Source organism: Rana temporaria, chromosome 1 (assembly GCF_905171775.1).
Source record: "Rana temporaria chromosome 1, aRanTem1.1, whole genome shotgun sequence".
In the NCBI taxonomy this organism is placed as follows: domain Eukaryota; kingdom Metazoa; phylum Chordata; class Amphibia; order Anura; family Ranidae; genus Rana; species Rana temporaria.
In genome coordinates, this window is record NC_053489.1 from 672,187,096 (window position 1) to 672,212,064 (window position 24,969).

Consider the following 24,969-nt stretch of genomic DNA (forward strand, 5'->3'; position numbering starts at 1 on the left):
TGCAACACTTCCTTATGGATGGGAATGCCAATTATATTATTTAAAAAAAGAAATTGTTAATAAAATAAAAATAATAATAAAATGGCTCCTCTCCGCAACCCTCAGTCCTAATGCAAACAGTGGGAGGAGTTATGCAAATATCGAAATGCGTTGTCTGGAGGAGTGGGCGTTCCTAGGCAGGCTGTATTTGTATGCAGACTGTCCACATGTGATGAGAACTGAAATCCAGGGGCAGTCAGGACAGGGAGAAAAGAGCTAGATAATGATGGACATCTTCCAGCCAGGAAAAGAGGCGGGGCTCCATCTGATGTGCTGCAGCTTCTAATGCACCCTGTGAGGAGCTCACAGTGTGCGGTGAAATCAGAGGAAGCCATTTCAGTCAAGGAGAGGAGCCGGTAGAATTGTACAAGACTGAAGGGAAGGCCGGAGGTCAGATTTATTAATAACCAAATAAAGATCTCCGCCCCTCCCCCGCCCTGACCCACCCTCCCCTGCCCTCCATGTGTCACACAAATATTTTAATCGCTTTCTATTTAAAATGTCACTAATCACTGAGCGCACTTCTCATGCGATAATAATGGAATCGCACACTTCAGTGTTGGCGGCCGGACAGGAGAACCACCTGCTGCTCATCTCCAGCTGGCAAGTCACAGTAAAGCTGTTTGTTTGTGTAACCGTGCCTGCTGGGAGTTGTAGTTCTCCAGCAGAAGATGATGGGGGGGGGGGGGGTTATACTTTTATTTTATTTTACAAGCAGGAAACTTTAAAGCAAACAATATTAGAAGACCGTCCCCGAATGTCCCCAACCGTCCCTGACCGTCCTGACCGTCCCCTGACCGTCCCGACCGCCCCCCCCCCCCCCCCCCGAGCGTCCCAACCGTCCCGACCATCCCCTGACCGTCCCGACCGCCCCCCCCCCCCCCCCCGAGCGTCCCAACCGTCCCGACCGTCCCCTGACCGTCCCGACCGCCCCCCCCCCGAGCGTCCCAACCGTCCCGACCGTCCCCTGACCGTCCCGACCGCCCCCTGACCGTCCCGACCGCCCCCCGACCGTCCCAACCGTCCCGACCGCCCCCGACCGTCCCCTGACCGTCTCGACCGTCCCCTGACCGTCCCGACCGCCCCCGATCGTCCCAACCGTCCCCTGACCGTCCCGACCACCCCAGACCGTCCCCTGACCGTCCCGACCGCCCCCGACCTTCCCAACCGTCCCAACCGCCCCCCGACCGTCCCAACCGTCCCCTGACCGTCCCAACCGTCCCAACCGCCCCCGACCGTCCCAACCGTCCCAACCGTCCCGACCGTCCCCTGACCGTCCCGACCGTCCCAACCGCCCCGACCGCCCCCCGACCGTCCCAACCGTCCCAACCGTCCCGACCGTCCCCTGACCGTCCCGACCGCCCCCTGACCGTCCCGACCGCCCCCCGACCGTCCCAACCGTCCCGACCGCCCCCGACCGTCCCCTGACCGTCTCGACCGTCCCCTGACCGTCCCGACCGCCCCCGATCGTCCCAACCGTCCCCTGACCGTCCCGACCACCCCAGACCGTCCCCTGACCGTCCCGACCGTCCCCTGACCGTCCCGACCGCCCCCGACCTTCCCAACCGTCCCAACCGCCCCCCGACCGTCCCAACCGTCCCCTGACCGTCCCAACCGTCCCAACCGCCCCCGACCGTCCCAACCGTCCCAACCGTCCCGACCGTCCCCTGACCGTCCCGACCGTCCCAACCGCCCTGACCGCCCCCCGACCGTCCCAACCGTCCCGACCGTCCCCTGACCGTCCCAACCGCCCCGACCGCCCCCCGACCGTCCCAACCGCCCCGACCGCCCCCCGACCGTCCCAACCGTCCCGACCGTCCCAACCGCCCCGACCGCCCCCCGACCGTCCCGACCATTAAAACCGTCCCGTCCCAACCGTCCCGACCGCCCCCCGACCGTCCCGACCGTCCCCTGTCCGTCCCCGACCGCCCCCCGGCCGTCCCAATCGTCCCGACCGCCCCGACCATCCCAACTGCCCCGACCGTACCCTGACCGTCCCGACCGTACCCTGACCGTCCCGACCGTACCCTGACCGTCAAAACCGTCCCGACCGTCCCCACTTTCCCCGAATGTCCCTATAACCGTCCCCGACCGCCCCCGGAAATGTCCTTGACCGCCCCTGACCGTCCCAACTGTCCCCAACCGTCCCTGCTCTGCTTGATTTCCTGTATTCAAAACCAACCAATTAAAAATCTCCTCCTCGTCCAATCATCTGTGACCTCTCTGGACCTTTTTATTTATTCCCTGATAGAATCTCCATCCCAGCCCATCATATACAGATCTGATCTCCGCAAAACAGAATCCCGAGTGACAGACACTGATTGTACAATGTTACCCTTGTAGTGCCTTGGTAATAAATGCTGGGACTTGTAGTGCATTGTTAGAGAATGCTGGGACTTGTAGTGTCTTGGTAATGAATGACGGGACTTGTAGTGTCTCAGTAGTAGATGCTGGATTTTGTAGTGCCTTGGTAATGAATGCTGGGACTTGTAGTGTCTTGGTAATGAATGATGGGACTTGTAGTGCATTGGTAGAGAATGCTGGGACTTGTAGTGTCTTGGTAATGAATGACGGGACTTGTAGAGTCTCAGTAGTAGATGCTGGATTTTGTAGTGCCTTGGTAATGAATGCTGGGACTTGTAGTGCCTTGGTAATGAATGCTGGGACTTGTAGTGTTTTGGTAATAAATGATGGGACTTGTAGTGTCTTGGTAATGAATGACGGGAGTTGTAGAGTCTCAGTAGTAGATGCTGGGACTTGTAGTGCCTTGGTAATGAATGACGGGACTTGTAGTGTCTCAGTAGTAGATGCTGGATTTTGTAGTGCCTTGGTAATGAATGCTGGGACTTGTAGTGTCTTGGTAATGAATGCTGGGACTTGTAGTGTCTTGGTAATGAATGCTGGGACTTGTAGTGTTTTGGTAATAAATGATGGGACTTGTAGTGTCTTGGTAGTGAATGTTGGGACTTGTAGTGTCTTGGTAGTGAATGATGGGACTTGTAGTGTCTTGGTAATGAATGCTGGGACTTGTAGTGTCTTGGTAATGAATGATGGGACTTGCAGTGTCTCAGTAGTAGATGCTGGATTTTGTAGTGCCTTGGTAATGAATGCTGGGACTTGTAGTGTCTTGGTAATGAATGCTGGGACTTGTAGTGTCTTGGTAATGAATGATGGGACTTGTAGTGTCTTGGTAATGAATGATGGGACTTGTAGTGTCTTGGTAATGAATGCTGGGACTTGCAGTGTCTTGGTAGTGAATACTGGGACTTGTAGTGTCTTGGTAATGAATGATGGGACTTGTAGTGTTTTGGTAATGAATGCTGGGACTTGTAGTGTCTTGGTAATGAATGCTGGGACTTGTAGTGTCTTGGTAGTGAATGATGGGACTTGTAGTTCCTTGGTAGTGAATGATGGGACTTGTAGTGTCTTGGTAATGAATGATGGGACTTGTAGTGTCTTGGTAATGAATGCTGGGACTTGTAGTGTCTTGGTAGTGAATGCTGGGACTTGTAGTGCCTTGGTAATGAATGCTGGGACTTGTAGTGTCTTGGTAATGAATGCTGGGACTTGTAGTGTCTTGGTAGTGAATTATGGGACTTGTAGTGCCTTGGTAGTGAATGCTGGGACTTGTAGTGCCTTGGTAGTGAATGATGGGACTTGTAGTGTCTTGGTAATGAATGATGGGACTTGTAGTGCCTTGGTAGTGAATGCTGGGACTTGTAGTGTCTTGGTAGTGAATGCTGGGACTTGTAGTGCCTTGGTAATGAATGATGGGACTTGTAGTGCCTTGGTAGTGAATGATGGGACTTGTAGTGTCTTGGTAATGAATGATGGGACTTGTAGTGCCTTGGTAGTGAATGCTGGGACTTGTAGTGCCTTGGTAGTGAATGATGGGACTTGTAGTGTCTTGGTAATGAATGATGGGACTTGTAGTGCCTTGGTAGTGAATGCTGGGACTTGTAGTGTCTTGGTAGTGAATGCTGGGACTTGTAGTGCCTTGGTAATGAATGATGGGACTTGTAGTGTCTTGGTAATGAATGCTGGGACTTGTAGTGTCTTGGTAGTGAATGATGGGACTTGTAGTGCCTTGGTAGTGAATGATGGGACTTGTAGTGCCTTGGTAGTGAATGATGGGACTTGTAGTGTCTTGGTAATGAATGATGGGACTTGTAGTGCCTTGGTAGTGAATGCTGGGACTTGTAGTGTCTTGGTAGTGAATGCTGGGACTTGTAGTGCCTTGGTAATGAATGCTGGGACTTGTAGTGTCTTGGTAATGAATGCTGGGACTTGTAGTGTCTTGGTAGTGAATGCTGGGACTTGTAGTGTCTTGGTAGTGAATGATGGGACTTGTAGTGCCTTGGTAGTGAATGCTGGGACTTGTAGTGCCTTGGTAATTAATGCTGGGACTTGTAGTGCCTTGGCAGTGAATGATGGGACTTGTAATGCCTTGGTAATGAATGATGGGACTTGTAGTGCCTTGGTAGTGAATGCTGGGACTTGTAGTGCCTTGGTAATTAATGCTGGGACTTGTAGTGCCTTGGCAGTGAATGATGGGACTTGTAGTGCCTTGGTAGTGAATGCTGGAACTTGTAGTGCCTTGGTAATGAATGCTGGGACTTGTAGTGCCTTGGCAGTGAATGATGGGACTTGTAATGCCTTGGTAATGAATGATGGGACTTGTAGTGCATTGGTAGTGAATGCTGGGACTTGTAGTGCCTTGGTAATTAATGCTGGGACTTGTAGTGCCTTGGTAGTGAATGCTGGGACTTGTAGTGCCTTGGTAATGAATGCTGGGACTTGTAGTGTCTTGGTAGTGAATGATGGGACTTGTAGTGCCTTGGTAGTGAATGCTGGGACTTGTAGTGCCTTGGTAATGAATGCTGGGACTTGTAGTGCCTTGGCAGTGAATGATGGGACTTGTAATGCCTTGGTAATGAATGATGGGACTTGTAGTGCCTTGGTAGTGAATGCTGGGACTTGTAGTGCCTTGGCAGTGAATGATGGGACTTGTAATGCCTTGGTAATGAATGATGGGACTTGTAGTGCCTTACCATTACATAACAGAACTTACATTTGGAAATCAATACCTGCCCGGGTCAAATAACAAAGTAATTACACAGAACTGTCACTCCTGAGTGTTAGTTACATGAAGGACAGTCAGTCACTAAACTATTTATCACAAGGAGACGATCAATAGAATTCACGAACGTTCTTTTAATAAATTGTTATTGCATTTTGCAACTAATTTTTCGTCGTAAATATCAATCCACTAAAATGAGGAAAGAAAAGTCTACCGGGAAGAAGAAGGAGATAAAATCCTGATGAATGATATATACGATGAAGGAATTTTGTATATGGACCAAATATTTATGGAAAGTTTTCGCACAGATAAAATAATAAATGTAGATAAAATAATGAATGTAAATAATATAAAAAATTTAGGTAAAATAATAATTAAAAAAAATAATGACCATAAATAAAAGTAGATAAAATAAAATATAAAATAAATGTATAGAAAATAAAAATAATGAACGTAGATAAAAATATTAAATGTAGCTAAAATAAAATATAAAATAAATCTAAATGAAACAAAGTAAAATAAAATAAAATAATGAACATAAAATAATAAATGTAGATAAAATAATAAAATAACATATAAAATAAGATAATGACATTAAATGTAGATAAAATAATAAACTAACATATACAATAAAGCAAAATAAAATAAAATAATGAACAACAATATTAAATGTAGCTAAAATAAAATATAAAAATAAAATGAAGTGAAATGAAACAAAGTAAAATAAAATAAAACTATGAACATAGATAAAATATTAAATGTAGCTTTGATAAAATATAAAAATAAAATGAAGTGAAATGAAACAAAGTAAAATAAAATAAAATAATGAACATAAAATAATAAATGTAGATAAAATAATAAAATAACATATACAATAAAATAATGACTGTAGATAAAACATTAAATGTAGCTGAAATAATAAACTAACCTATCCAATAAAGCAAAATGAAATAAAATAATGAACACAATATTAAATGTAGCTAAAATAAAATGAAGTGAAATGAAACAGAGTAAAATAAAATAAAACAATGAACATAGATAAAATATTAAATGTAGCTAAAATAAAGTATAAAAATAAAATGAAGTGAAATTAAACAAAGTAAAATAAAATAAAATAATGAACATACAATAATAAATGGAGATAAAATAATAAAATAACATATAAAATAAAATAATGACTGCAGATAAAACATTAAATGTAGCTAAAATAATAAACTAACATATACAATAAAGCAAAATAAAATAAAATAATGAACACAATATTAAATGTAGATAAAATAAAATATAAAAATAAAATGAAGTGAAATGAAACAAAGTAAAATAAAATAAAACTATGAACATAGATAAAATATTAAATGTAGCTTTAAAAAAATATAAAAATAAAATGAAGTGAAATGAAACAAAGTAAAATAAAATAATGAACCTAGATAAAGTATTACATGTAGCTAAAATAAAATATAAAATAAAATGAAGTGAAGTTAAAACAAAGTAAAATAATCAACGTAAATAAAATAATAATTGTAGATAAAATAATAAAATAACACATAAAATAAAGTAAAATAAAATAAAGAATGTAGATAAAATAAAATATAAAATAAAATTAAGTGAAATGAAACAAAGTAAAATAAAATAAAACAATGAACATAGATAAAATATTAAATGTAGCTAAAATAAAATATAAAAATTAAATGAAGTGAAATTAAACAAAGAAAAATAAAATAAAATAATCAACGTAAATAAAATAATACATGTAGATAAAGTAATAAAATAACATAAAATAAAATAAAATTATGAACATAGATAAAATATTAAATGTATCTAAAATAAAATATAAAATAAAATGAAGTGAAATTAAACAAAGTAAAATAAAATAAGGGACATAGATAAAATATTAAATGTAGCTAAAATAAAATATACAATGAAATGAAGTGAAATAAAACAAAGTAAAATTAAATAATCAACGTAAATAAAATATTAAATGTAGCTAAAATAAAATATACAATAAAATGAAGTGAAATGAAACAAAGTAAAATAAAATAATGAACATAGATAAAGTATTACATGTAGCTAAAATAAAATATAAAATAAAATGAAGTGAAGTTAAAACAAAGTAAAATAATCAACGTAAATAAAATAATAATTGTAGATAAAATAATAAAATAACACATAAAATAAAGTAAAATAAAATAAAGAATGTAGAAAAAAATATATATAAAATAAAATGAAGTGAAATTAAACAAAGTAAAATAAAATATTCAAAGTAAATAAAATAATAAATGTAGATAAAATAGTAAAATAACATATAAAATAAAGTAAAATAAAATAAAATAATGAATGTAGATAAACTAAAAAATGAAGATACAATAACTTTTGGAACCTCGTGAACTGACAACACCGGGACTGCAGTTTCTCACCAATGCATGCTGGGACTGGGAATGGGTCAAAGCATACTGGGACTTGTAGTCTCTTGGCAATACATACTGGGACTTGTAGTTCCACAACAGCTGAAGAGAAGATAACACAGCCCACCCTACAGACCCCCTTAAAAATAAGAAATCGACACTCACCAAAAAGTGTGATCTCGCCGTCCGCAGGTCAATCAGCGTCCCGGAGTCACATTGAGCAGTGGCAGCAGAATGAGAGTAGACACCACTGTGGGTTTTCTCTAATCCCCCCCCCCCAATCCCCTCTGCCTCCCCCCGCCCTCCTTGAATATGATTGATGAATTCTTTCATAGGCCATCTGAATTGAGAAGAGTGAGTAAGGAGATTAGAGTCATGTGACCTCCATCAAGGGGCTGAGGAATGTACCCGGGGTGACAGATCTTCACAATGAAAGGCTCAGTCCCACATTCCATCCACACAGCTCAGAGTCCTGGAGGGAGCGCAGCCATGGCGCGCACACAGCAACATCCACCCCCCCAATGTCACATCATACATGACCAGGAACCGCGCAAAACAGTGACGCAAAGAAGTTTCTGAAAATTGGCCAAGTTAGCGTTGGGTTTGATTAAAGAGAACCTTTCACCAATATGTCAAAATGCTATTTGGATCCAGGCGTGTGCGTTTTTTGTAGCGTTGGGCAGGTGCAATGTTCTGCGTCTGAGCGTCGATGCAAATTTACAGCGCAGTTTTTTAAATTTAGGATTTGGAATGGATAGAGTTCAAGAGGAACTTCAGCCAGCCTCACCAGGGTCCCATCAACCCCCCCCCCCCCCCCCCCAGCTTCGGGGCCACCATCTTTAAACATATGCCAAGTGCTCGACACAAGTACACAGCCAGGGGAGCTGCGGTGGCTCAACGCGATTGGCACTGCGCTGACCAGCCATTCACCTCTGCAGCTAGGGGTTCGGATCCAGGTCTCAGCTCCATGTGAATTGAGTTTGGTGGTCTCAGCCCGGCTCCCGGTGGGTGTGCTATGCGAGGTAAGCCTGCGCTTAGTACGCCCACCCCCCTCCCACAAAAACCACCACACTTACACGCACTCTAAATTGGGTTAACATCACGCACTCTGACCACGCGGTCTCTAAAAAGAGAGGCGAAGGACTAACGGGGCTGGTTGAGCGGGCTAATCCTCTCACTCCCTTATAGGGAGTCCCTCTGCCCCGTTGGGCTTCAAAGCGGAGCAGGTAGGGCGGGCTGTGTGGGAGGACCCCCTCACGCACCCGCCATTGCCACCCGGGGCATGGAGAAAGGTGGCAGATTGCCTCTGGGGGAGGCCTGCCTACTCCCAACTCCTGCAGTCCGGCTCCTCTCTTGAGTACACGCACAAAATACACTTTAAAAAAATATATATATACTACCCAGACAGAAAAGCCCCTGTTTTGGAACTACCCGTTATTTTATCTTTTTTTATTTCATTATTTTTTTTATTATTTTTTTTTTAATGTATTTATTTATATTTATTTAAATATATGTATTTATTTATTTATTTATTTATGTTATATATATTATTAAAAAAATTATTTTATTTATGTTTTATTTTATTTATTTATTTTATTTTATATTTGTTTATTTATTCGTTCCACGAAAAACTTTATTGAAACACAAATGTAAATAAAGAAACAAAGACCCAATGTGTGTCCTAAGCAACGTCACAAGTGAGAGAGGAATTTTTATATATATATATATATATATATATATATATATATATATATATATATATATATATATATATATATTTATTTATTTATTTATGTAAAAATATATATATATATATATTTTCTGTATGGTATTTTTGGGGGAAATAAAAATTCCTCTCTCACTTGTGATGTTGCTCACGACACACTGGGTCTTTGGGCCAAATCCTCAAAAGAGATACGATGGAGTAACTGCTGTTACGCCGTCGTATCCCTGGTCCTAACTATGGAACGGATCCACAGAATCAGTTTCCCATAGTTAGGACGAAGATCCGACATGTGTAATTGAATTACACTGTCGGATCGAAATGCCGCCTCGGGTATGCAAATTAGGACTTACGGAGATCCACGAAGCTTTTCAGCTTCGTTTTTTCTCCGTAAGTTTTAGTTTGCAAACGCAAAATTAGGGCTGCTTTTACAAAGTGTAAACTGTTTACACCTTGTAAAAACAGACCTTTCTTGCTAGCGATGCGATTTTTTTTTAATTTTAAATATTTTTTTGGCGCCGTATCTTTTTTTTTACCCGTCGCAACTTTATTGTCCCGTCACAATCCACAAAGCCCGACGTAACGTAATTTCGCGCTATGCACGTCGGGAAAATGACGTCACGAGCATGCGCAGTACGGCCGGCGCGGGAGCGCGCCTCATTAAATGGGAATCGCCCCCTTGCGCCGGCCGGATTTAAGTTACACCGCTCAAAATTTCTAGGTAAGTGGTTTGTGGATCGGGCACTTAGTTAGAAATTTTTACGGCGGTGTAACTTAAATGGAAAAAGTTACGTTGCGCCGGGTTTTTGAGGATTAGGCCCTTTGTTTCTGTATTTACATTTGTGTTTCAATAAAGTTTTTCGTGGAACGAATAAATAAACAGATATACAGTAAAACAAATAAATAAAATAAAAAACTAAAAAATAAATACCTTTTTTTAATAAAATATATAACATAAATAAATAAATACATATATTTAAATAAATATAAATAAATACATATAAAAAAATAATTAAAAAAATAATGAAATAAAAAAGATAAAATAACGGGTAGTGTATATATACATATATATATACATATATATATACATATATATATATATATATATATATATATATATATATAAATATATATATATATATATATATATATATATATATATATATATATATATATATATATATATATATATATATATATATATATATATATTTAATATATATATCTATATATATATAAAAAAAAATATATATATATATATATATATATATATATATATATATATATATATATACACAATTATTTTCCCCAAAAATACCATACAGTAATAGAAGCACTACATACAGGTTATGTACAAAAGGTAGATGCTTAGTAAGAACCAGAAGTGGGTAAGCAGGACCTACATGCATGGGTAAAGCTTTCATGGGATAGAGGGCCATGCAATGAGCCGAAATCCCAATGCCGTAGGGGCCAGATATTCTGAAGGTCGAAGTAGGCAAAAGGGAATATTTGTTTATTTATTTATGTTATATATTTAATTTTTTTATTTTTTAAATGCATTTTATTTATGTATTTATTTTATTTTATATTTATTTTTCGATGTTATGTATTTTATTTTATTTTTTTAAAGGCATTTTATTTATGTATTTATTTTATTTTATATATATATTTTTTTATGTTATGTATTTAATTTCATTTTTTTTTAATGCATTTTATTGATGTATTTTATTTAAAATACATTTTTTTAATGCCATATATTTTATTTCATTTTTTTCTCAAATGTATTTTATGTTTTTTTTTTTTGTTTATTTATTTTATTTTATTTCAAAATAGGGTGACAACTTTCTTTTCCTGATTTACAATTCTGCTCCTGCGTCTCCCTGCCCCATTATTATTATTATTATTATTATTATTATTATTATTAGAGAAAATTGAGCACTGTCTGTGATACTTTATTTTATTTTTTTTATTTACACTAACCTACAATTTTTTCAGGACAAGCTTTTGGGGTATGTCCCAAAATGTATAACATTCATCAGATTTTTTCCATGTGTCGCAATGTAAATCACCTGAACCCGGAAGCTGCATTCTTGTATAAAATCTGATTGCTGTCCTGAGATCTGTGACATCATCAGGCCTGACAGGTTTGATACAGGAAGTGATGACAAAGTAACAACATCCGGGGCCACAGGGGCCACACACACACACATACAGTCAGCTAATTTAGAAAACAATGAAGCTATTATTACCCTATGAATGGTGAATATATGGTAATGAGACATATACTGTGTCTGTGACTGTACCATGAATGGATGGGGGGGGAGGGGGACGAATTACAAGGAAATCCCCCACCCCCCACCTTCAGCCACTTACAGAGGACCCAACCTGAAAAAAAAATCTGAAAATAAAAAATAAGGGACAGTGTACAAATCAAAAATCAAATAAATAAGAAAAAAATGTAATAAATAGAAGGGGAAAAAATAAATCAAAGAGACAGTGTAAATAGAAACAATAACATAAATAAGAAAAAAATGAAAAGGGAGAGTACAAATAAAAATAATATAAATAAGAAGGAAAAAAATGAAAGGGGGAGTGTAAAAATAAAATTAATATAAATAATAAGAAAAAAAATCAAAGGGACAGTGTAAAAAGAAATAATAAAAAAATCTGAAAAAAAAAAAATGAAAGGGGGAGTGTAAAAATAAAAATAAATAATAAGAAAAAAAAATCTAAGGAACAGTGTACTAATAAAAACTAAATTAAATAAGAAAAAAATAAATCCATTAAACCGCTCCTATCAATAAAGAAATATATATATATATAAAAAAAACGCCCCTGTCCCCTCGTGCGAACACATACGTAAGACACACACGCATATGTAAACGGTGGTTTGCACCAAACATTTGAGGTATCGCCACGAACGTTAGAGCGAGAGCAATAATTCTAGCTCTAGACCTCCTCTGTAACTCTAAACTGGTAACCTGTAAACATTTTTTAAAGCGCCACCTATGGAGATTTTTTATGTATCGCAGTTTGACGCCATTCCACAAGCGTGCACTATTTTAAAGTGTGACATGTTTGGTATCTATTTACTCGGCGTAACATCCTCTTTTATATTTTACCAACAAAAATGGGGTTATATATTGTGTATCTTTGCAATTAAAATAAAAAAAAGTGTATTTTTTCACAAAAAATAGCTTTGAAAAATCATTGCGCAAATACAGTGTGACACAAAGAATTGCAGCAATCGAATACCATATATATATAGATATATACCATATATATATAGATATATATAAATAATGACTTCCTCTATAACTCTAAACTGTAAAGATTTTTAAAGCGTTGCCTATGGAGGAATTTAAGTACCGTCGCTTGTTGCCATTCCACAAGCATGCGCAAATTTAAAGCGTGACATGTTAGGTATCTATTTACTCGACATAACATCACCTTTTATATTTTACCAAAAAGTTGGGTATAACCTTGTGTTATTCTTCATTAAAATCCATTATTGTATTGTTCTTTTTTTTTTTCAAAAAAACACTGCGCAAATATCGCATGACATAAAAATATGCAGCGCCCACCATGTTATTCTCCCGGGCCTAAAAATGTGATTATATATTGCGTATCTTTGCATTAAAATTAATTCAATTTAAATGTATTTTTTCCCCCCAAAAAAATTGCGTTTGAAAAACCACTGCGCAAATACCGTGTTATAAAGGTTGAAAAAAAAAAAGGCACAAGTCCATCAAATTCACCCAAAAAAAATAAAAAATACAATCCCATAATGTTACATAGAAAAATGGCAACAATCGCCATTTTATTCCCTAGGGCAGTGATGGCGAAACTTGGCACCCCAGATGTTTTGGAACTATATTTCCCATGATACTCAACTACACTGCATCATGGGAAATGTAGTTCCAAAATATCTGGGGTGCCAAGGTTCGCCATCAATGCCCTAGGCCTAGGGTCTCAAAAAATGAAAAAATAATTATAATAATAATGTTTGGGGGGTTCTAAGTAATTTTGTAGCAAAAAATACATGCATGTACAGTATGTTTTACTAAAAAGTGCCAGAAAAGGCCTGATCCTTAAGTGGTTAATTTGTTTATTTATTTATGTTATACATTTTTTTTTAAATGCATTTTATTTATGTATTTTTTTTTGTTTTATATTTATTTTTTGATGTTATTTATTTTATTTTATTTTTTTAAATGCATTTTATTTATGTATTTATTTTTTTTTATATTTATTTTTTTGATGCTATGTATTTTATTTTAATATATATATATATATATATATATATATATATATATATATATATATATATATATATATATATATATATATATATATATATTAGATGTTATGTATTTTATTTCATTTTTTTTAAATGCATTTTTTTATGTATTTTTTTTATTTTATATTTTTTTGATGTTATGTATTTTATTTCATTTTTTTTAAATGCATTTTTTTATGTATTTTTTTTATTTTATATTTTTTTGATGTTATTTATTTTATTTCATTTTTTAAATTAATTTTATTTATGTATTTTTGTTTATTTTATGTATTTTTTTGATGTTATGTATTTTATTACATTTATTTCAATGTATTTTATGCTTTTTTTATTTATTTATTTCATTTTTTTATATTCGTTTATTTATTTTATTTATTTCATTTTATTTTATTTACAAATAAATAAAATAAAATAGGGTAACAACTCTCTTTTCCTGATTCTTGATTCTTCTTCTTCTTCTTCTCCTTATTATTATTATTATTATTATTATTATTATTATACAAAATGTATAACATTCATCAGATTTTTTCCATGTGTGAATGAATTGCCGCAATGTAAAGCACCTGAACCTGGAAGTTGCATTCTTGTATGTGTTGTCTTGAGATCTGTGATATCAAATATTGAAATGTTTGTGCTGCAAATGAATGTCCCGACACGCGTCACATGCGTTGATGTGCGTTGCAGTACCACAGTGCAGAAAAATATTTTTTTTTTATTTTATATTTATTTTTTGATGTTATTTATTTTCATTTTTTTAAATGCATTTTATTTATGTATTTATTTTATTTTTATATTTATTTTTCTGATGCTATGTATTTTATTTCATTTTTTTTAAATGCATTTTATTTATGTATTTTTTTAAGTTATTTATTTTATTTCATTTTTTTTAATTAATTTTATTTATGCATTTTTTTTTATTTTTTATATATATTTTTTTGATGTTATGTATTTTATTTCATTTATTTCAATGTATTTTATGTTTTTTTTTAAATTTGTTTATTTATTTAATTTTATTTTATTTATAAATAAATAAAAACTATAGGGTGACAACTCTCTTTTCCTGATTCTTGATGATTATTATTATTATTATTATTATTATTATACAAAATGTATAACATTCATCAGATTTTTTCCATGTGTGAATTGCCGCAATGTAAAGCACCTGAACCTGGAAGTTGCATTCTTGTATCTGTTGTCTTGAGATCTGTGACATCGAATATTGCAATGTTTGTGCTGCAAATGAATGTCCCGACACGCGTCACATGCGTTGATGTGCGTTGCAGTACCACAGTGCAGAAAAATGCGTTTCTGGCCTTAAAGGGCCAGTGACACCGGTGAGATCTCTAATTGTCCCCAATCAATAAGATATCTCAGCTACTGATACGCAGATTAGACGTTCTCCTAATCCAGACAGGACAGAGTAATTGGGTGTCAGCGGGAGGTGAGCCGAGTCTGGGCCCATCCCCCGCCATTAGTAGCTACTACATGCTGCAATGTAGTATTTATTTATGTATTTATTTTATATTTATTTTTTTGATGCTATGTATTTTATTTCATTTGTTTTTAAATGCATTTTATTTATGTATTTTTTTTTATTTTATATATTTTTTTTGTTATTTATTTTATTTCATTTTTTTAAATGAATTTTTTTATGTATTTATTTTATTTTATATTTAAATTTTTGATGCTATGTATTTTATTTCACAAATCTTTTTTTTTTTAATTCCCGCAAAGTGTGCGACTGTTAAGAGGCATGACCGTCGCTGATTCCGTAATAGCTGGAAAGTTTTTATTTTTATTTTTCTGCAACTCAACCAGCCAGGGTCTGTCTAGAGGGGGGGGGGGGCTCTCTAATGATGTGAAACATCCACAGTGTTATGTGTAGGCATTGGGAAACTTTGGATCATACAGAGTTTTTCCCTTAATAATGCTGCACAATGGTTGTGACTTGCTCGTCCATTAATCTCATTGTAGATCAACCATCTTGTATATGTCTAAAAGCAAAAATAAAAAAAATAAAAAATAAAAAAAACTTTGCAATCTCTAGCGATGTGAAACCCCCACAAAGCTCCTGGCAGCCAGATATTTTGCTTTGTTATACGTATGCTATATATTTATACTTATATATATTTTATATATATATATATATATATATATATATATATATATATATATATATATATATATATATATATATACACACACATACAGTGTGTTAAAAAAGAAATAAATATTATAGATTTTTTAACACACTGTAATATATATATATACACACACACAAAATTATTATTACCATTCTTTTTTATAATAATACAGTGTGTTAATTTTTTTTTATTTTTTTAATAAAAAACAAAAACAAAAAAAAAAAAATATATATATATATATATATATATATATATATATATATATATATATATATATATATATATATATATATTTATTTACACACAGTGTGTTAAACAATAAATACATTTTATAGATTTTTTTTTTAACACACTGTATTATACGAAAGTACGTTACGCACGTCGCCGTTCAAAAATCACGTCAGGGCGCCGTAATTTCGCGCAAAGCATGGCAGGAAATTTTCACACGGAGCATGCGCAGAATGTTCAGCGCTGGAGCGCGCTTAATTTAAATGGTACACGCCCCATTTGAATTAGGCGGGCTTGCGCCGGACGGCTTTACGTTACACCGCCGTAAGTTTACACGCAAGTGCTTGGTGAATCAGGCACTTGCGCTGAAAAGTTGCGGCGGTGTAACGTAAATGAGTTATGTTACGCCGCAGCGCAGGTACATGAATCTGGCCCTGTATTATTTATATATATATATATATATATATATATATATATATATAGGGCCAGATTCACATAGCTCATTTACGTTACGCCGCCGCAAGTTTCCAGCATAAGTGCTTGATTCACAAAGCACTTGCGTGTAAACTTTCGGCGGCGTAGCGTAAAGCCGTCCAGCGCAAGCCCCCCTAATTCAAATGGGGCATGTACCATTTAAATTAGGCGCGTTCCCGCGCCGAACGTTCTGCGCATGCTCCGTTTGGAAATTTCCCGCTGTGCTTTGCGCAAAATTACGGCGCTCTGACTTTTTTTCTTGAACGGCGACGTGCGTAACGTACTTTCGTATTCCCGGACGTCTTACGCAAAAAAAAAAATTTGAAATCGACGCGGGAACGACGGCCATACTTTAACATGGCTGTTCTAAAGATAAGCCATGTTAAAGCAGGTGTAACTTTGCGACGGGAAAAACCGACGAGTGACGACGTACGAGATTGCGACGAACGCGCAGATCTTCGTGGATCGCCGTAACTAGTCATTTGCATATTCTACGCCGACCGCAATGGAATCGCCACCTAGCGGCCGGCCTAGAATTGCAGCCTAAGATCCGACGGTGTAAGTCAATTACACCTGTCGGATCTTAGGGCTATCTATGCGTAACTGATTCTATGAATCAGTCGCATAGTTAGGACGGGCGGATCACAGAGATACGACGGCGTATCAGGAGATACGCCGTCGTATCTCTTCTGTGAATCTGGCCCATAGTGCGTTCAAAAAATGTAATTATAAAAAAACACACGGTATATATATATATATATATATATATATATATATATATTTTTTTTTTTTTTTAGCAGAGGCCCTAGAGCAGGGATATGCAATTAGCGGACCTCCAGCTGTTGCAGAACTACAAGTCCCATGAGGCCTAGCAAGACTCTAACAGCCACAAGCATGACACCCAAAGGCAGAGGCATGATGGGACTTGTAGTTTTGAAACAGTTGGAGGTCCGCTAATTGCATATCCCTGCCCTAGAGAATAAAATGGTGGGTGCTGCATATTTTTATGTCAGGCGATATTTGCGCAGCTGTTTTTACAATGAACGAATGCATTTTAATTTACAACAACACAAAGTAATACCCAGAGATGGTTCTTATTCAAGCCTGGTCAGTAACAAGACGACGATGAAAACAAAGAATTGGACTTGTCCGGCCAGATCCGGCAAGTTCCCAAACCACAGAGATGGTTCATAACCAAGCCTGGTCAGTAACAAGGTGACAATGGAAACTAATGCCGCGTACACACCATCACTTTATGTGATGAAAAAAAACGAAGTTTTTAAAAACATCACTTTAAATGATGGTGTGTGGGGGAAAACGTTGTTTTATGTCTTGTGAAAAACGACAAAAAAAAATTGAAGCATGCTTCAATTTTATGTGTCGTTTTTCAAAACTTTGTCTTTTACTTCACAGAAATTGACCGTGTGTACCAAAAAACGACGTTTTTACACCCGCGCATGCCCAGAAGCTAGTTATGAAGCGAGCTTCAATGGAAAAACGTGGTGGAACGTAACCTCGCGTTGCTAGAGCATTGTGAAAAAACGATGGTGTGTAAGAAACTTCGTCTTTGAAAATTGAAGTTTCAAAAACGTCGTTTTTTACTTCACAGAAAATGTCATTTTTTTTCATCACATAAAGTGATGGTGTGTATGCGGCATAAGATTTGGGCAAGATCCGGCAAATTCCCAACTACGAAGATGGTTCATAACCAAGCCTGGTCAGTAACAAGGTGACAATGGAAACTAAGATTTGGCATTGCCAGGCCAGATCCGGCAAATTCCCAACTACGAAGATGGTTCATAACCAAGCCTGGCTAGAAACATGCTGGAAATGGAAGAGAATAATTGGCATTGCCAGGCCAGACCCAGTAAGTTCCCAACTACGAAGATGGTTCATAACCAAGCCTGGTCAGTAACAAGGTGACAGTGGAAGCTAAGATTTGGCATTGCCAGGCCAGATCCAGCAAGTTCCCAACTACGAAGATGGCTCATAACCAAGCCAGCAATGGAAGTGAAGATCTGGCATGGCCAGGACAGATCCAACTTATTCCCAACTATTAAGATGGTTCAAATGCAAACTTGGCTAGAAACATGCTGGAAATGGAAGAGAAGAATTGGCATTGCCAGGCCAGATCCAGCAAGTTCTCAACTCCGAAGGAGGCTCACGTCTTGTGCTTTTTGTTGTGCCTTTCAAACTTTGAAAAGGAACAGCACGGCGGTTCGTGAATTAGTTGTGTAGCTCCCGATTCCGCAACGCGTACAGGTGAGAGAACCTGACCTTTCTGCTCCCCTAGTCTCACTGATCGTCTCATTCCAATGATCAGTCGCTCCTCACAATACAGGCTCGCCGGCATCGTACCGCAGTTTGCCGGAAAGGTTTGTGGGAGTCGCTGAGCAGCGTCTGGAGATCCCCGGTGCAGCTCTAGAGAAGAACGAAATTTAATAAATCTATATTAATGTTACAAATCTTCTCTCCCGGCCCCCGGGGCCCCCGAGAGACAGGGAATGAGAGAGAGGGCCAGGGAAAGCGAGTGTGCCTAGGACGATGAGGAGCGAGACGAATCCCTAATAGCTCTGACGGTGATAAATATTTAACTGCCTTTTAGCTCTGAAAGTCCCAGAATGTGGACAGATCAGCATGTAACCTAAGAGCGGCTCTGATTAATGGGGATGAAGCCGGCTGTGTGAAAGGAGGCGAGGAGGGGCCCTGATTCAGGCTCATCTCTAATTCTCTGCTCAGGGATTAGTTCACAGGAGCCTGCTAAGCCCTCGCCTTCTAAAATCTAAGGAGGACCCCCTCCCACCCCACCGGCCCCCCTGCTAAAAGGGCCAGAGACTGGTGATGGGGGCTGCCGGTGACAAAGGCCAATTGGGATAGGCAACATGGAGTGCCGGCGTCTAATATCTAATATAAAGTGTCCCTGATCCTTCCTCTATAACTCTCCTCTCCTGAAATACTCTGCACTGCTGGAGGACTCTGCTCCTTCCTCTATAACGCTCCTCTCCTGAGATACTCTGCACTGCTGGAGGACTCTGCTCCTTCCTCTATAACTCTCCTCTCCTGAGATACTCTGCTCTGCCGGAGGACTCTGCTCCTTCCTCTGTAACTCTCCTCTCCTGAAATACTCTGCTCTGCCGGAGGACTCTGCTCCTTCCTCTGTAACTCTCCTCTCCTGAAATACTCTGCACTGCTGGAGGACTCTGCTCCTTCCTCTATAACCCTCCTCTCCTGATATACTCTGCACTGCTGGAGGACTCTGCTCCTTCCGCTATAACTCTCCTCTCCTGAAATACCGGGGAGACCTCTGATGGGATGGGGATACCTCTGATGGGATGGGGAGAACTCTGATGGGATGGGGAGACTCTTTGATGTGATAGGGAGACCTCTGATGTGATGGGAGACCTCTGATGTGATGGGGAGACCTCTGATGTGATGAGGAGACCTCTGATGTGATGAGGAGACCTCTGATGTGATAGGGAGACCTCTGATGTGATAGGGAGACTTCTGATGTGATGGGGGGACTCTGATGTGATGGGGACCTCTGATGTGATAGTGGACCTCTGATGTGATGGGGATCTCTGATGTGATAGTGGACCTCTGATGTGATGGGGATCTCTGATGTGATGGGGGAACCTCTGATGTGATGGGGAGACCTCTGATGTGATGGGAGACCTCTGATGTGATGGGGAGACCTCTGGTGTGATGGGGAGACCTCTGATGTGATAGGGAGACCTCTGATGTGATGGGGGACCTCTGATGTGATGGGAGACCTCTGATGTGATGGGAGGACCTCTGATGTGATGGGAGACCTCTGATGTGATGGGGGACCTCTGATGTGATAGGGAGACCTCTGATGTGATGGGAGACCTCTAATGTGATGGGGGACCTCTGATGTGATAGGGAGACCTGTGATGTGATGGGAGACCTCTAATGTGATAGGGAGACCTCTGATGTGATGGGGGGACTCTGATGTGATAGTGGACCTCTGATGTGATAGGGATCTTTCATGTGATGGGGGAACCTCTGATGTGATAGGGAGGCTCTGATGTGATGGGGGGACTCTGATGTGATGGGAGGCTCTGATGTGATGGGGGGGACTCTGATGTGATGGGAGGCTCTGATGTGATGGGGGGACTCTGATGTGATGGGGGGACTCTGATGTGATGGGGGGACTCTGATGTGATGGGGGGACTCTGATGTGATGGGAGGCTCTGATGTGATGGGGGGACTCTGATGTGATGGGAGGCTCTGATGTGATGGGGACCTCTGATGTTATAGTGGACCTCTGATGTGATGGGGACCTCTGATGTGATGAGGGGACCTCTGATGTGATGGAGGACCTCTGATGTGATGGGGGACCTCTGATGTGATAGGAGACCTCTGATGTGATGGGGACCTCTGATGTGATGGGAGGCTCTGATGTGATAGGGAGGCTCTGATGTGATGGGGGAACCTCTGACATGATCAAAGACCTCTGATTTAATGGGGGGCCTCTGAAGTGATAAGAAGGCTCTGATATGATGGGGGGGGGCTATGATGTGACAGGGAAAGTCTGAGTTGAAGAGGGCTCTGATCTGAAGGGGATACTCTGATGTGATGGGGGGCCCTCCGATTGTGATGGGGGAGCTTTGATGTAAAGTTAGTTTCATCAGGGTGATTGTGAGCTTCGTGCAAGGTTCCCATTGATAAGTAACTTTTTTTTTTATCATTATAGACTAGGGGGGCCTCCAGTATTTTCAGACTTTTAAAGGGCACTGTGAGTTAGAAATGGTTGACAAATGCTGCTGTAGATGCTTTGCATGCTCACTCCAAATATCTTCTATAAACTTATTAGTAGGTTGATACATTGAGTATTTTTAGGTCGGTATATTATGTATTAGTAGGTTGATACATTGTGTATGGCTTAACCACTTAAGGACCGCCTCCTGCACATTTACGTCGGCAGAATGGCACGGCTGGGCACATGTATGTACAGGTACGTCCTGTGCTAGTACCCAGCCGTGGGTCGCGGGCGCGACCCGGTCCGAAGCTCCGTGACCGGGACCCACGGACCCGATAGCTGCTGGGGTCCCGTGATCGCTCCCCGGAGCTGAAGAACGGGTACAGCTGTGTGTAAACACACCTTTCCCGTTCTTCACTGTGGCGCCGTCATCGATCGTGTGATCTCTTTTATAGGGAACCACAATCAATGACGTCACACCTACAGCCACACCCCCCTACAGTTGTAAACACACATGAGGTCACACATAACCCCTTCAGCGCCCCCTAGTGGTTAACTCCCAAACTGCAATTGTCATTTTCACAATAAACAATGCATTTTAAATGCATTTTTTTGCTGTGAAAATTACAATGGTCCCAAAAATATGTCAAAATTGTCCGATGTGTCCGCCATAATGTCACAGTCACGAAAAAAATCGCTGATCGCCACCATTAGTAGTAAAAGAAAAATAATTAATAAAAATGCAATAAAACTATCCCCTATTTTGTAAACGCTATAAATTTTGCGCAAACCAAACGATAAACGCTTATTGCGATTTTTTTTTTTACCAAAAATATGTAGAAGAATACGTATCGGCCTAAACTGAGGAAAAAAAAAGTATTTTTTATATATTTTTGGGGGATATTTATTATAGCAAAAAGTAAAAAATATAGATTTTTTTTCTAAATTGTCGCTCTATTTTTGTTTATAGCGCAAAAAATAAAAACCACAGAGGTGATCAAATACCACCAAAAGAAAGCTCTATTTGTGGGGGAAAAAGGACGCCAATTTTGTTTTGGAGCCACGACGCACGACCGCGCAATTGTCAGTTAAAGTGACGCAGTGCCGAATCGCAAAAACTGGCCGGGTCCTTTAGCTGCATTTTGGTCCGGGTCTTAAGTGGTTAAAGCACCCTTCAAATATTTTTGGTTAAAAATCGTGCCGGTCATAGTGGTATGCCAAACTTTACTGCCAATTACAGAAGCCTGGCCTAGAACAGGGAATGTTTGGGGGCTGCGGCCCTCCCTCACCCCGATCAGACCTCGGACATCCCTCATCCCGATCAGACCTCGGCCATCTCTCATCTGCGGCCTCCACAACAAAATAAATGGGAAAGGACAGAAGACTTGCCTGAGAGCGGCCTGTGACTTCTCCCGGCGATCCCTCTGAATGTATCCGAGGACACAAAGCCGCGCCGGGCCCCTCATCCTTGTCCTCTCCCTGATCTGGGCCTAGTCTGAGCACGTGCCTACCAGCAATGAATGTCCCTTTTATTGACCCGCCTTTGATGCCTCTTGGCTGCAGTCAGCAGACACGCTGTGTGTGATTTCATGTTGTGGACGCCCCGCGCACACTGAATTAGACAGAACTCCCATGTAACCGGTTTATGGTACCTGTTCAGTGGTAGAAAGGCCTGGAAATTGGGCAGCCGAGCGGAGGGGTCAGCACAAAGTTCCTGAAGAAGTCTAATTAGAGGAGAGAACGCCGAAAATTGACCGGGTGCTTATAACACCCACCCACAGTGCATAGATAAATAAAATGCCAACAGGTCACCCAAATTCAGCCCCACTATACAAAAAAGGGACCCAACAATACACTTACACTGTGTACAGGCCTGGATATCAGTTTCCTAGGATAATGCCAGAACAGTCTCTCTCTAGCATGCCCTGGGGGTATTATCTTTAGTCAGTCATACCCAATGATTTTTTCTCAGAGAATAGGTGCAGATACTCCCCCTCCCAAATCACCCTTTTTCTTCACCCCCTACCCACCCCCGAGCACTATCCCTTGGTTCCACCCCTTCCCACCTCCAAGCATTGACCCTTGGTTCCACCCCCTACCCACCTCCGAGCATTGTCCCTTGGTTCCACCTGCTACCCACCTCCGAACACTGTCCCTTGGTTTCACCCCTGCCCATCTCCGAATGCTGTCCCTTGGTTCCACCCCCTACCAACCTCTGAGCACTGTTCCTTGGTTCCACCCCCTACCCACCTCTGAACACTGTTCCTTGGTTCCACCCCCTACCCACTTCCAAACACTGTCCCTTGGTTCCACCACCTACCTACCCATCTCTGAGCACTGTCCCTTGGTTCCCTACCCACCTCTGAACCCCATCCCTTGGTTTCCTACCCACCTCTGAGCACTGTCCCTTGGTTCCACCCCCTACCAACCTCTGAGCACTGTTCCTTGGTTCCACCCCCTACCCACCTCTGAACACTGTTCCTTGGTTCCACCCCCTACCCACTTCCAAACACTGTCCCTTGGTTCCACCACCTACCTACCCACCTCTGAGCACTGTCCCTTGGTTCCCTACCCACCTCTGAACCCCATCCCTTGGTTTCCTACCCACCTCTGAGCACTGTCCCTTGGTTCCACCCCCTACCCACCTCCGTGCACTGTCCCTTGGTTCCACCTGCTACCCACCTCTGAGCACTGTCCCTTGGTTCCACCCCCTACCCACCTCTGAGCACTGTCCCTTGGTTCCACCCCCTACCCACCTCCGTGCACTGTCCCTTGGTTCCACCCCCTACCCACCTCTGAGCACTGTCCCTTGGTTCCACCCCCTACCCAACTCTGAGCACTGTCCCTTGGTTCCACCGCCTACCCACCTCTGAGCACTGTGCCTTGGTTCCACCAAATACCCACCTCTGAGCACTGTTCCTTGATTCCACCCTTTACCCACCTCCGAACACTGTCCCTTAGTTCCACCCCCTACCTACCTTTGAACACTGTCCCTTGGTTCCATCTCTGAGCAATGTCCCTTGGTTCTACCCCCTACCCACCTCCGGGCACTGTCCCTTGGTTCCACCTGCTACCCAGCTCTGAACACTGTCCTTTGGTTCCACCCCCTACCCACCTCCGAGCACTGTTCTTTGATTCCACCCCCTACCCAACTCTGAGCACTATCCCTTAGTTCCACCCCCTACCTATCTTTGAACACTGTCCCTTGGTTCCACCTCTGAGCACTGCCCCTTGGTTCCACCTGCTACCCACCTCTGAAGACTGTTCCTTGATTCCACCCCCCACCCACCTCCAAGCACTGTCTCTTGGTTCCACCCCCTACCCACCTCCAAGCACTGTCCCTTGGTTCCACCCCCTACCCACCTCTGAACACTGTTCCTTGGTTCCACCCCCTACCCACTTCCAAACACTGTCCCTTGGTTCCACCACCTACCTACCCATCTCTGAGCACTGTCCCTTGGTTCCCTACCCACCTCTGAACCCCATCTCTTGGTTTCCTACCCACCTCTGAGCACTGTCCCTTGGTTCCACCCCCTACCAACCTCTGAGCACTGTTCCTTGGTTCCACCCCCTACCCACCTCTGAACACTGTTCCTTGGTTCCACCCCCTACCCACTTCCAAACACTGTCCCTTGGTTCCACCACCTACCTACCCATCTCTGAGCACTGTCCCTTGGTTCCCTACCCACCTCTGAACCCCATCCATTGGTTTCCTACCCACCTCTGAGCACTGTCCCTTGGTTCCACCCCCTACCCACCTCCGTGCACTGTCCCTTGGTTCCACCTGCTACCCACCTCTGAGCACTGTCCCTTGGTTCCACCCCCTACCCACCTCTGAGCACTGTTCCTTGGTTCCACCCCC

At 40.7% G+C, this 24,969-nt stretch overlaps 1 protein-coding gene across 3 annotated transcripts in view; it reads right to left on the reverse strand.

Annotated features, from left to right (window-relative positions):
- The window catches only part of CNTFR (ciliary neurotrophic factor receptor), a 504,096-nt gene that overhangs the window by 420,586 nt on the left and 58,541 nt on the right, over positions 1-24,969 (reverse strand). Inside the window, exon 1 of one of the 3 annotated variants that reach the window (XM_040335629.1) lies at positions 7,687-7,767. The exons of the other annotated variants lie outside the window; for them this stretch is intronic. The gene's annotated coding sequence lies outside the window, so the exon portion shown is untranslated. Of the gene's footprint in view, positions 1-7,686; positions 7,768-24,969 lie in introns of those variants that run through there. 3 annotated transcript variants of the gene reach the window in all.